General features: G+C 25.7%; 1 protein-coding gene across 3 annotated transcripts in view; it reads left to right on the forward strand.

Annotated features, from left to right (window-relative positions):
• Positions 1 to 12,471, forward strand: part of LOC126893780 (myotilin-like) — a 139,567-nt gene that overhangs the window by 9,070 nt on the left and 118,026 nt on the right. Inside the window, exon 1 of one of the 3 annotated variants that reach the window (XM_050664273.1) lies at positions 8,927 to 9,136. The exons of the other annotated variants lie outside the window; for them this stretch is intronic. The gene's annotated coding sequence lies outside the window, so the exon portion shown is untranslated. Of the gene's footprint in view, positions 1 to 8,926; positions 9,137 to 12,471 lie in introns of those variants that run through there. 3 annotated transcript variants of the gene reach the window in all.

Below are 12,471 nucleotides of genomic sequence, written 5' to 3' on the forward strand. Positions count from 1 at the left end.
CCTATAAATTCTATTCTCCATTATTAAATATAAATGATCATTGATAATTTTCATATTATTTAGTTCATAACTGTATTTTATAAGCTTTACTATTCTAAATATTCAATCTTAACTAAACTTTTTAAATATAACCAATATGATGAAACTAAGCTACTTAAATTTCTATTAAATATTGCCATAAATAAAAAATTTGAATAATTTGAAGACTAAAAATAGTGAAGTCTCAATTTTTCATAGTTAATAAAAAACTAAAAAATTTAGAATAATATATATTTCTGAAAAAAAAATTATCTCTTGGGAGATATATGACGTAGTTTTTCCTCAATAAAAATAATTTAGAGCGGCTGTTAATTTAATGGTCTTTGTTTCTTTTAAAATTAATTCACCACCGTAATATTTTTATTATATGCATATGTCCATTTTAATTTTATGAAACAGTTTATAAAATGTGTTGAAATATAATTGAACCCTTAACCGTAACTTCTAAAGAATTTATTAAAATGGTCTATTAATAAAGAAACTACTTAAATTAAATAACTCAAAATGGTTGATAATTTAAAGAAACCTATAAAAATTGACAAATTAAATTATTTTTTTTTATCAAAAATTACAATTCAAATTAATATCTCAATTAAAATCTTATATTTTATAATTCGTAGAATTAATATTTCACTTATGAAATTAGTGTGTAAGAAAAAAGAAAGGGGATTATGAGGTAGTCGTACCATTTAAATATCGTAAAAAATATATATTGTGTTATAGATTCAAAATTGAATATTAATAATTTATATTAATGTAAATATAGAGAATATTAATATTAATAATTTAAAAAAATACAATAAAAATGAAAATAATTATGATAAGTTATTAAACACAAAGTGAAGCTTGCTTTGTAATTTTTCTTACTTAAAAACATATATTGTTTTTATTTTTATTTTTTCTAAGCGCCTGTTATGAAATATATTTCATTTTAGTCAGTTATAAGTTAAATTATATAACAACGCTTGACATTTTATCCCCAAAACATCTTTCCCTAGGTATTCATTATAATTCTGAATTGAAAATGTTGCTTCATAAGTTGTAACTATCGATATTCATACTTGTCAGTTATATACTGTTTTAGAAAAGGATAAAGAGAATATTTTAAAATTTTTAAAATATAATATTTCCTATACTGATCTATTATTCATCTCATAATTTAGAAACAATATACTTGATAACTTAGTATTAGTGTATTTGGAATATTAAAAAAATAAAAATTAAAGGAAAAAACTATGTATCAAGAGTGAATGGTCAACACTTTTGGAAAATAACACTTCATCAATAAATAAAAAAATATGTACTGCGAAATAATTTGGAATGTTTTATTCGATTGTATTGTAAAAGAGTTTATATCTGTAAGACAGAGTAATAAACATGGTGAGATTGGATAGCACTACCCCAAGGGATTTGTTAGCAGCAAAAGAAGTTTTTTAACATAATTTATTCAAGACCAGTAACCACACACTTATAAACTCAATTGAACTATATATAGATCTCAAATAATCATTCTGTTTGCTACGTTATTCACGTATGACCATTACAAAACTGGCAAGTTATCATTTATTTTTCTATTTTACATCATGTGAATACTTCATGCCTTTTTTAAATTTATACAAATTAGGTTATGTAATACTTAATAGTCTCAACTTAATGTATTTTAAATTAAAGTACTTAAATTGATAGTTATAAGTTATTTCTAGTAAATTATTTTTGTACTTTTATTTCTTGAAAATTTAAAAAACAAAAAAAAATCCTTCAAACAAAATTAAAAAACGTTTAAGGTATCTGTAATTCTCTAAATAATATCATATAAACAAATTTCTATTATCCAGAAGATACAATTTCAATGAAACTAAAAACAGAATATAAATGAGCGCACAATAAACTTTTAGAAAGTAATAAAAAGAAACGATTTGATGGGTAAAAATGTTAAATCGCTGAATAGTTATTTTGTTCAAAGTTGGCGTATAAGAAAATAATTCAGAACAATTTGAAATGAGCTCTTATTGTCAGAAATCATCTCTAGTTGGTTAAATCTTGAACCATTTTAATGATGTTATATTTATTTTAATTACTGAATCAACATTCTTAAAATTGTTCTATCTAATATATTAAATTTTAAAAAAAATATGATTAATACATTTTTTTTAAATTCAAGATAAATTTTAAATTTTAAATCATTTCAACGTAAATGTGAACACAATGAATTATAAAACACTTTTAATGATTCTAAAACTAATAAGGAAATACCGAGAAAAATGGGTTCACGGTATAGTGGTGATGGGCCAGAGTTGGGGCAAGAATGTTACAGTGATTAATATCACTATTAAAACACACTGAGATACAAATCTGTTAAATTTCTCAAAAAATGTGAATATTTAAAATTTTACAGTCATTAAATTTTTTAATTTGCTAATTTATCGGCCGACTTTTCATAGTAAGACATCGAAAATTGAGTAAAAAATCTTGTTTATATAATACTAGGCAAGATTCATGGTTGGTAAATCGACTATAGATCTGATTCATACAATAAAACAAATAGCAGCAAAAACCATTAATTCAATATAGACGTATACTTTCTAATTGTGGATTTTAAAACGGCATACGACATAGTAAATAAAAAGACACTCTGGGACGTAATGTCCCAGATGGAGATACCCGAAAAGCTTATTAAAAGGGTCAAAGCGTGCGTACAAGGTTCTAAATGCAAGGTGAACTTTGGAAGAGCTTACTCAAATGAATTTTCAATATCGACAGGTCTCAGACAAGAAGACGATTTGTCACCGGCTTTGTTTAATATTGTCTAAGTAGTAAGGTGGAAGGAATAAAAATTAGTGATAACCAACAGCATGCAATTGTAGCGTATGCTAATGATCTATTGATAACTACAGAAAATGAAGAGAGTATAAAACAACCTACAAAAGAGCTAATAAGAGAAATTAATTGATTTTAACATAAATGTAGAGAAAACAAAATACCTAATACTATCCTGAAAACAGCACACGGTAAGAAAAGTATAAATAGTAGGTTTTTTTATTTAAAATGGTAAAATATTTCGAATACCTCAGAACGTGGATGATCAAAATCGTGAACAGTTATGAAAAAATAATAATAACAGCTAATAGATGCTGTTTTAGTCTATCAACAGTTCAAATAAAAATTACTTTCAAGAAGATCAAAGATAATGATGCAATATCTAAAGGGGTCGGTGAAAATGCCGAATATGAAGTAAAAATAGAAGATAAATATATGTAAATAAATAGCCGACGCGATATTTCACGTGAACGACAAGGGTAGAAGCCTATTTGCGGCACTTCACAACACTTATTACAAATATAGTTATAGCCAACAGCTACGTAAGTCACATGCATAGATAACTGTCCATATAATATTGTATATAGTCATATGTATACATTGTATGTATATATATGACCTTGATATCTGTCAAAGCGAGTATACACGTTAGAGGGCCGGAAACACGTCACCTTAAGATTAGTACAGAAAGAAAAGAAAAAAACAAACAAATCAAAAGATCAAACGCGAGGTATCGAACGCAGAATTTAGTAAAACGTTGGAGTGTAACAGAATGCATAATCAGTAGATGGTCGTCTCAGTTCTGGTCAAGAATAGAGAAAGTACGATGACCACCGATTACCATATTATAGATAGCTGATATCGGAGACACGAATGATCGCCCGCCTCGAGCAGGGAGCGATTTCGTGTCAATATCGTTGTACAAAGTTGTAATTATATCAATAACATTATACGCATGTGTAACATGGTAATTTGCTAAAACGAATGAGAACAAATTAGATGTTTTTGAAACGAAAATACTTTAAAATATATTTTAATCGAAAAATAACGAAGAAGGTGAATTTGAAGTTACATAAAACGGCCTAGAGGACGACGCAGATAACAGTAAGCAAATAGAATCAAGGATGAACTCAAGATGATTGGGGCGGAGAAGCGAAGGAAGTTTCTCGTGGAATAGGGAGAAGTTGAGGAACGTTTATGGCAATGGACCGTAATGGTCTGTAAAATGCATTAGATGAAGACGAAGAAGACTACTTTTGTATTACTAGGAATTACAGTTAGGATGATTGCAAACTATTGGTCATTAATTAATTTTATAAATGTGAACTTAAAAGCCTATAATCAGTAATAATATCTATATTTATTTTAACTGTTGCTATGAATGCGGTCTGAACCCTTTTTATTTGTGTATACTGTAATAGAGAAATAGTACGATTCACTGATTTAATATTTGGTAGCTTGATTTGCAGCTGGACCGATCTATTTGATATACATCTCATTAAAGTATCGATGAGACATTATCATGTTCCTATCAATGGGTAGATAAACAAAGCAAACTTAATGATTGTCTAACACATATTGTCTAATTCATATTGTTTTAAAATATTATTTTAATTTATTGTAATATCATCTGTATAGTTTTGATTAGGATCTTTGTTAAACACTAAAGATAATTTGCAAGCAATAATGTTAACAAAAACAGTGAATTCCTCCTAACAGGAAGAACAAATTTCGTCGAAGCGTGTAACGCATACCGTATGTGTGAGCTCTGTCTTACATTGAATAGAGCAAATTAGACTATAAAACAATCAATCAACACGATTTCAGTTATTTGTGAATACACAAACGTTTAAATTAAAATTTCAATCTCTTTTCTTTATTTAATATATTTTATTTAAAAACTGTGAGACAATATTATATTGTAAATCTGATAAACGTATTACACATATTTTAATAATAATTTTGAAGTATTTACTTTTTGTTTATTTATAGAAAAGTTGCAGTTACATTTTACCTAATAAACTTATAGTCACACCATTAAAATATGCGTACATTTCTGGATCTATTAGGTATAAAAGATATTGTGCAGTTTAAATATATATATTTTAATTCTTTCGAATAAAGACAAATATTATATCTGCTGTAGGTTATCCATAGTTATATAAGTTTTATTTAATTTTTCAAAAACTCATCTTCTAAATACACAAGATTTTAATTTTTAAATAAATAAAAGTTTTAAACAATCATGTATCTAACTAACAAGTAACAACATACTTATATTCTTGATGTAGTTTGTTTCCAAACAAGTACCGTTCCATTACATTTTCGGAGAAAATCTCGAAAATTGAACGAATACAGAATCTGTAATACTAAGAAGTTTGGATGTTGATTTTACTTCAAAGCAATATTGTAACCATAAAAACAATACTTTTGGCACGTATACGTTTGTTTTAGATTTTAGACCACATGATTGCTATCGATTTTCGGTAGCCCGTTGTTCTTCATGAACCTAACAAGCAATCATAATGTATATTTTTTTTCATATGTTACTATTATTCGCTATGCATTTAGAAAAATATTAAAGTATAAATTTTCACTTTATGAATTTCAAATTTTTTTTAGTTAGTTTTAATAAATCTCTCAAATGTTTGTTTTGATAGCAATGTGGATAATTATATTTGCATAAGTATTAAATGTATAAATTTGACATGTGTTTTTTTTTTTTTTGTGTCTGTTACCACTTATTCTCAGTTCTCACTGAACCAATATTAATAAAAAACACGTCAAAAAATCACAAATTGTAGCAAGTCGAAGACGTTACCCTCGAAAATTGAAAAAAATTCCTTTGTTCCCCGTAAATGGGGGAATTCCCCCGAAAAAATAATAGTTTTATCCTCTCCAATAGGAAAGGATTCAAAATAATAACTTTTCCACAAAAAATTTACTTTTTAAACTTTACTTTTGAAAATGTTTCGAAAATACTGACACTCTTATATATATCATAAGTTAAAGCGTATGTAATATACTTTAATATGAAAAAAAATGTCGAACTTTATTTTGTCTTCATGGTGAAAATGGCTACTAAATTTAATAAAAAAAATTCTTAATTTTTATCTTATATTTTTGACTTTATAATGCCATAAATTTTTGAAAAATGTATGGGATTAAAAGAATTTTTTTTTAAATATTCTTTACATACCCATTTTATCCAATATACTTTTTTTTTTAATCAGACCATTTCTTTTTATCAGGGTTGGTCAAAACTGTAAACACGCGAATAGAAACTAGAACTTTTTCTACAAAATATAAGTGGTATTTTTATTAAAGATATTGTTTAGATAATTTGCGAATTTTGGAAAAAAATCCTAAATTACTATTGAAAAACTGCTGCTTTTGATTTCTTTTTATACAATTTCGGTATAAGGTTTCTTGGTTGAAACTGTTATTATTAGATTATAAGACAATTTTCATAAAATAATCTTCATGTTGAATACCAATTCTCGGTAAAATGATGTTACATTTGTATAAATTTTGATGAACAGTTCATTGTCCACAAATTAACGAAGAAACATATCAAATTACGTTAAATGAGATCGACGAAAAAAATCCGATCTCTAATTGATATACTAGGGACATAATATTTAGTTTAGTAAATATATAAACTTTTATTACTTATCGTATAACTGAACCTTAATAACAACTTGGCTTTTATATTAAAATAATCAGCTAGTAAACCTCATCACTTAGATTAAACAATTTAATAATTTTAGACGTCATAAAGCTTAATAAAATACTACACATTAAAACACTGCAATACCAATGCTATTACAAAAAGCAATTAGGACTGGATAATTTTTTCTAACTTGTTAAGTTGTGTTAGTTTTAGAAAAATCAAGTCAAGATATAAGTCACAATGTTTTAAAAGTAAACTCTGGTAAGTTACCAGTTACTTGAAAAATTAATGAAACATTTTTAACTTAGGTTAGCTAATAGAATTTGTTTATAGTATTAATAAAATTTTATTATATTTAAATAAACAAATAAATTATGTTATTTCAGTATAATACTAATTAGTATATAAACCATAATTACTGTACACTAACTCAACGTATTAAAAAAAAGTAAAATTACTTATTAAGTTATTTACTTGACTAACTAAAGAACTAAAAGTTCTTATGAAGTTAACAGTTAAGTAAGTGTACAAATAGATTAACTAGTTAAGTTAAAAAAATTTAAAGTAACTTAGCTTTTTAAACTAAGCTTTTTACTTAACTTTTAACTTTTGCGTTAGTGATTAATCTTGAAACCAATACACTTAGCAAGTATCGCAAAAAAATAATATCTACCTGTTTTATAAATCAATATATTATCGCGGTAATATGATAAATGTTGTCGTGATAAATACATTTCGTAATCATGATTTTTTTTTTATAACTGATCTATCGGTTTGTGTGGTAGTTTCGACTTATGTACTTACTAAACATTTTAGTTTAACGCATTTAAATAGGTTAGATTTGAGCTATATTTCCCTCCTCCGCGGTTTTGGGGGCGTGAACTCACAGTTCACGTAGGTCCATAGTGCTTTGAGTGGTCACCAAGCCGGCTGTTGTAAGTGATCCCAAATTTTTTTTTTTTGATCATTATTTTTTGAGGTAAAGGCCGAAATGTTCAAGATGAGATAAGTTAAGCTGAAGTTTGATAGTACTTTTTAAATTATAATGACTTGACTTTTTTTATATTTTGAATTTAATATAACGCATGAAATTTTAGTAATGTCGTGCATTTATTTTTGATAGATATAGCATTTCTTTTTACTCATGTCTTGCAGGTGAAAAACAATAACGAGAAAAAAGCATATGCTATGTATGTTGGCCCTCCTGTTAACCTTGTTTTACGTAAGGTTTTATATTAATAAAACATAGAAAATGTTGAATTCGCCACTAGTCATTACTCTATATTTTATAACTTAAATGCATATTAAGTATACTTATAAAATATTTCAAAAAATTTTCTTCATTATAAGTATCTCTTCATTCTGAAATTTTTACTTAGAAAAATGATTATACATTTATTAATATTATTTTTTTGGAAATGAGTGAAAACTATTCTAGAAAAATAAATTTTAACAAGAGTTGTTTTATTATGTAATCTCTTCTTATATTTCCATAACACTGTCACAACTAAGATTTTGGGTGCCTCGAGCAAAAATAGAATGAGGAGCGGCATGTCAACTTTTTTTCATTGTTTGGATTATAATATTCTTAAGATAAGCAACAAGAAAAAGCCATTCAAAAAGGCGGTACTTTATAAAATTCAGTTTTGATCGCTAAATAAAATTCTTTAAGCAAAACTAAAAGACAATTATTGGTTTTGACGTTTTACATTCAATAATATTTTATAAAATTTTGTATTTAAGGTTATTTCTAATTTAAAATTAATATTTTATTAAAAATATTAATTTAAAACTAAAAAATATTGAAAATATTTAACTCAAAAAGCTACAAAAATCACTAGAAATTCGGCGATACGTATCTCCAATACAATGTTACTACTATCAATGCTAAACGAATAGTGTTTAAATTAATATTTTTAATTTTAAATAATATTAACCAAAAGAGATCAATTGTTTATTTCATTATTTATTTGTACTCTAATATATCATAAGTAGGGTTCGGAAATTCATACTTTTATAGAGTTTATTTTAGTCATCTCAAATACTTTGACGATAAATAGATATTCGTGTTAGTTCTTAATGACTAAACAATCTATATTAATTAAATTTAGTTTTGAGGGACGTAGGGCGATCACTTCTCCCCAAACACAAAAAATCTGCCTACGGTACTGTGTACACTTTACGAGGAGTGAGGTATCTCAGAAATCGTTCAAACAAATTCTATAAATGCATAAACTTTCAAGTTCTGGTCGTAAGTATAAAAAATTCATAATTTTGTAAATTTTATATTGGCTATTTATGTGTTTTGAGGCTTGTTAGCCCGTAAATAATAGTTAGTTTGCCAAAATCACTCGTTACGAGCGCTTCAGCAGGGCGCAGCTTTAGCGGTCGCTACTAAAAAACCAGCAGTAGCTTAACCGGAGCCAATGCCGTTGGACTTTGGTAACATCGTGTCTACTACATGCTGTTGTTATTCTTGTAGAAATTCAATACGTAACACGCAAACATAGAAAGTGCTACTATTTATACTATTGTTTGAATAGTGATTACAATTTTGTGACAAAGTTTTATCCACGAGAAACATAAGAAACAGATTTTAAATTATTCGTAAGTACAAACTGACAAATAAATAAAATAAAACACAATTTTTTGATTAGTGGCTGAAAAGTAATCAGATGTAATTCTGTGCATAGTGGGGTGTAGATAGTACTTGAACAATTCTAACACTCTTTTAATTATTTTAACTTTTTTATTAATATTTTATAATCGCATTTTGCCCTTTTTTTTTAAGTTTTCTCAGAATTATCTTGTATGCATTATTTATTATTAAATAAATGACTTAGAACTTGGTATTATTTCATACTATTTGTAAAACACGAGTACAGAAATTTACCGTAGTCCAATTGTTAATTTAAACTTAATTGCATCTAAATCGAAGGTACATATTTTCGAAGTGGTGTATTATCTTTTTATTTCTATTTAAAAATTTAACTTAACTGAAATACGCATTTTATACTAATAATATTACTACATTAAATTTATTTATTTTTGTATATAAAAGTGAACATTTATGTATAAATTTATTATATTGTATATTATATTTTAAATTTATATTGTTTTGATTCAAAACTGAATAATATTCAAATATTCAAACTGAAAAATTGTAACTCTTAAAGTTAAAACTTAAAAGTCAGGTATATATTATAACTCATTATATAACCATCTTGTAGTGTTTTATAATTTTCGTTGGGGAAAACGCCGAAAAACGTACAACTGTAATTCTATGATACATTTATACTATTCATATATAATATCTAGCTGTGATTAAAACGTTAATTGGTTATAAAGATCCCAAAAAATAAGTAAATAATTAAAGATAAACATAAGACTATTAATATCTACTAATTAACTAATATTAATATATATATTTTTAAGAAATTTTAATATTAATGAGAGTTAATGGTACGACAATGGCAACAATATCGAAGTGTATAATTGTTAGCAGTTATTGTTGACAGGTTGACACCATCTGTGGATCTGCAATTATATTCTAAATATTTTTAGCAGTTGACTTTGCGCTTTTCTAAACAATCATTTGTAAAAGTTAATTAAACTAATGAGTTATTAAAAATGCTTTTATAAAAACGTTAAGCATCATAGGCACATTAGGTTACTTATTATTTTATTTGAATGTTTTTATCTTTTATATATAAATTCTACCATTGAATAAATACTTTATATTAAATATTCTATATGATATAAATAGTTTCAAAAAACAATCTCATTGTTAAACATTTATTCAAAGTTTTTTCCACTAAAGTTTTTCTAGGCATACCTTATTTCAAGTAATTTACACTGTATGATTACTATTAGAACATACAAAAGATTTGATGTATTTTACACTATCGCTGTGAGTATTTATACTGTAAATATCGCTCATGTGCAAATTAATATTTTAACCGCGATAATGACGGCAATACTGTAAACGGTTAATGCGGTACTTCGTTTTGTTTAAATGTTCATTTTAATATCAGTCATATTCCCTTGATCATCATTAGGCATTATCATGTAATTAAATCCCTAACAAAGTTTTAGACAAACACAATAACGGTTGTAAATAAGTTCAAATATTATATACAAACCACCCCAAATCGGATACATTTTGCGTATATAAAAACAAAGAATACAGTAAAAAAACACATGAATTATGACAGTTAAACAAATAAGTTTAATGTGAGGTATTCTCCTTTTCTAGTATTAAAAAATTTTTTTTTGTTTAAATATGACTATTATCAATTTATTTATGTTTTAATTTTTAAAAATAAATTTTTACCAAACTGCTTTAACAAAATGCTCAATAACAAATCGTCATATTTGCTACATTAAAAGTAATAAATTAAAAGATGTTCACTTCTCTTGAAAAAGTTCTTGAAATCGGCTGATGATGTTTTCTAACCAACAGTATGCCCGAGGAGCTAAATGAAAATCAGTCTCCATATAAGTGTTTTTTCAATTAAATTTTAATTGCAAAATCTATTTTTGAAGGTTTTTTTTAGCGAATGAAAATTAAGAGGAACATTCATATTTGAAGATCTAGTTTATAAAACTAATTTTGTATCGAAAAATTAAAATCTATGCTATGATCTTACTCATCAAACCCGATAAAAAACAATGAGTTTTGGAAACTAGGCTACATATTAAGTATTTTTTTAGAGGATAAATAATATAAATATATAATACTTACCTGCTAAAAATCATAGATATAATTAATTATTGTAATGTTTCTATCATTAATTTATAAGAATAAGTGTTGTTATAGTTTATTTAAGAATAAAGTATTTTATAAAAATTACTAAATAACTGAAAGTAAAACGTTTTGAAAAATTAATGTAAACAATAATTGCAATATAAAAAAGGATACATCGCAGATCAATATTGACTTTTATTATTATATAAATTAATATTACTTATACTTAATATTACATAAGGCGTAGATTTAAAAAAACGTACGAATTTTGTCAAATAGCTAAAGAGTAGCCTAAAATTATGTATTTTCGAGAGTGTCAATAATAATTATTATCACAATTGTGATATCATTCAATATTGTGCATAGACAACTTTTTTTTAAATAGACACAATAAATTATTAAACAATAAAATCCTTTTGTTTGTATCAGCGCATTTTATTACCAAAATATTCACTCTGTTTTTGCTTTTCTCAAACAAAAAAAAAAAAAACTTAGATAGCGCTTTATAGTGTTGAATTATTGTTAGAAAAATATTTTTTCTTATTTTATTTAATTAACGTGCTACGCAGTCAGAAAAATAATATTAATAAATAAACAAAAAACTTTGTGAAAATGTATTGCTATTTTAGTTTCGTATTGCAGCATCAACTGTTATCTTTCTATTTAATTTATTGACTTTTTTGAAAACTATTTTTAAATTTATTTGAAGTAACAATTAATTTCGTTCGTTCTAAAAGCAGAGAAAATTGTAATAAAATGCTGATTCAGCAAAATATATTATAAAATATCTCACTATTTCCACAAAAATAATCATTATCAGCTCATTTATTTGTAGTGTCAACCAGGGAGCATTACAGCCAAGGGTGTTTTGAAATTTCATTTATTAAAATGGACAGAGTACCGCTTGGGGAAAAAAACTAGAAAAGAATTTGCTGTGAAGAAAAAAAGACATTCGATTTGTTCGCTAACAGTATGAGTACATCCATCGTACATGGATATCCATTTGCAGTTATTAATGATTCACTTTAAATTTGAACGTATACTCAATGCACTTGGAAATTTCCAGATAAAGTTGATGGAACTCAACTGAATCTATTACATATTCCGCTTTATATTAGAGTATTTTAATATACTGCCGGCCAAAATTATTAGATCACACAATAACTTTAAGATTTTTTTCAAATAAGATTTGATA

This window comes from Daktulosphaira vitifoliae, unplaced genomic scaffold, assembly GCF_025091365.1.
Source record: "Daktulosphaira vitifoliae isolate Bord-2020 unplaced genomic scaffold, ASM2509136v1 Scaffold_1, whole genome shotgun sequence".
Classification (NCBI taxonomy): Eukaryota; Metazoa; Arthropoda; class Insecta; order Hemiptera; family Phylloxeridae; genus Daktulosphaira; species Daktulosphaira vitifoliae.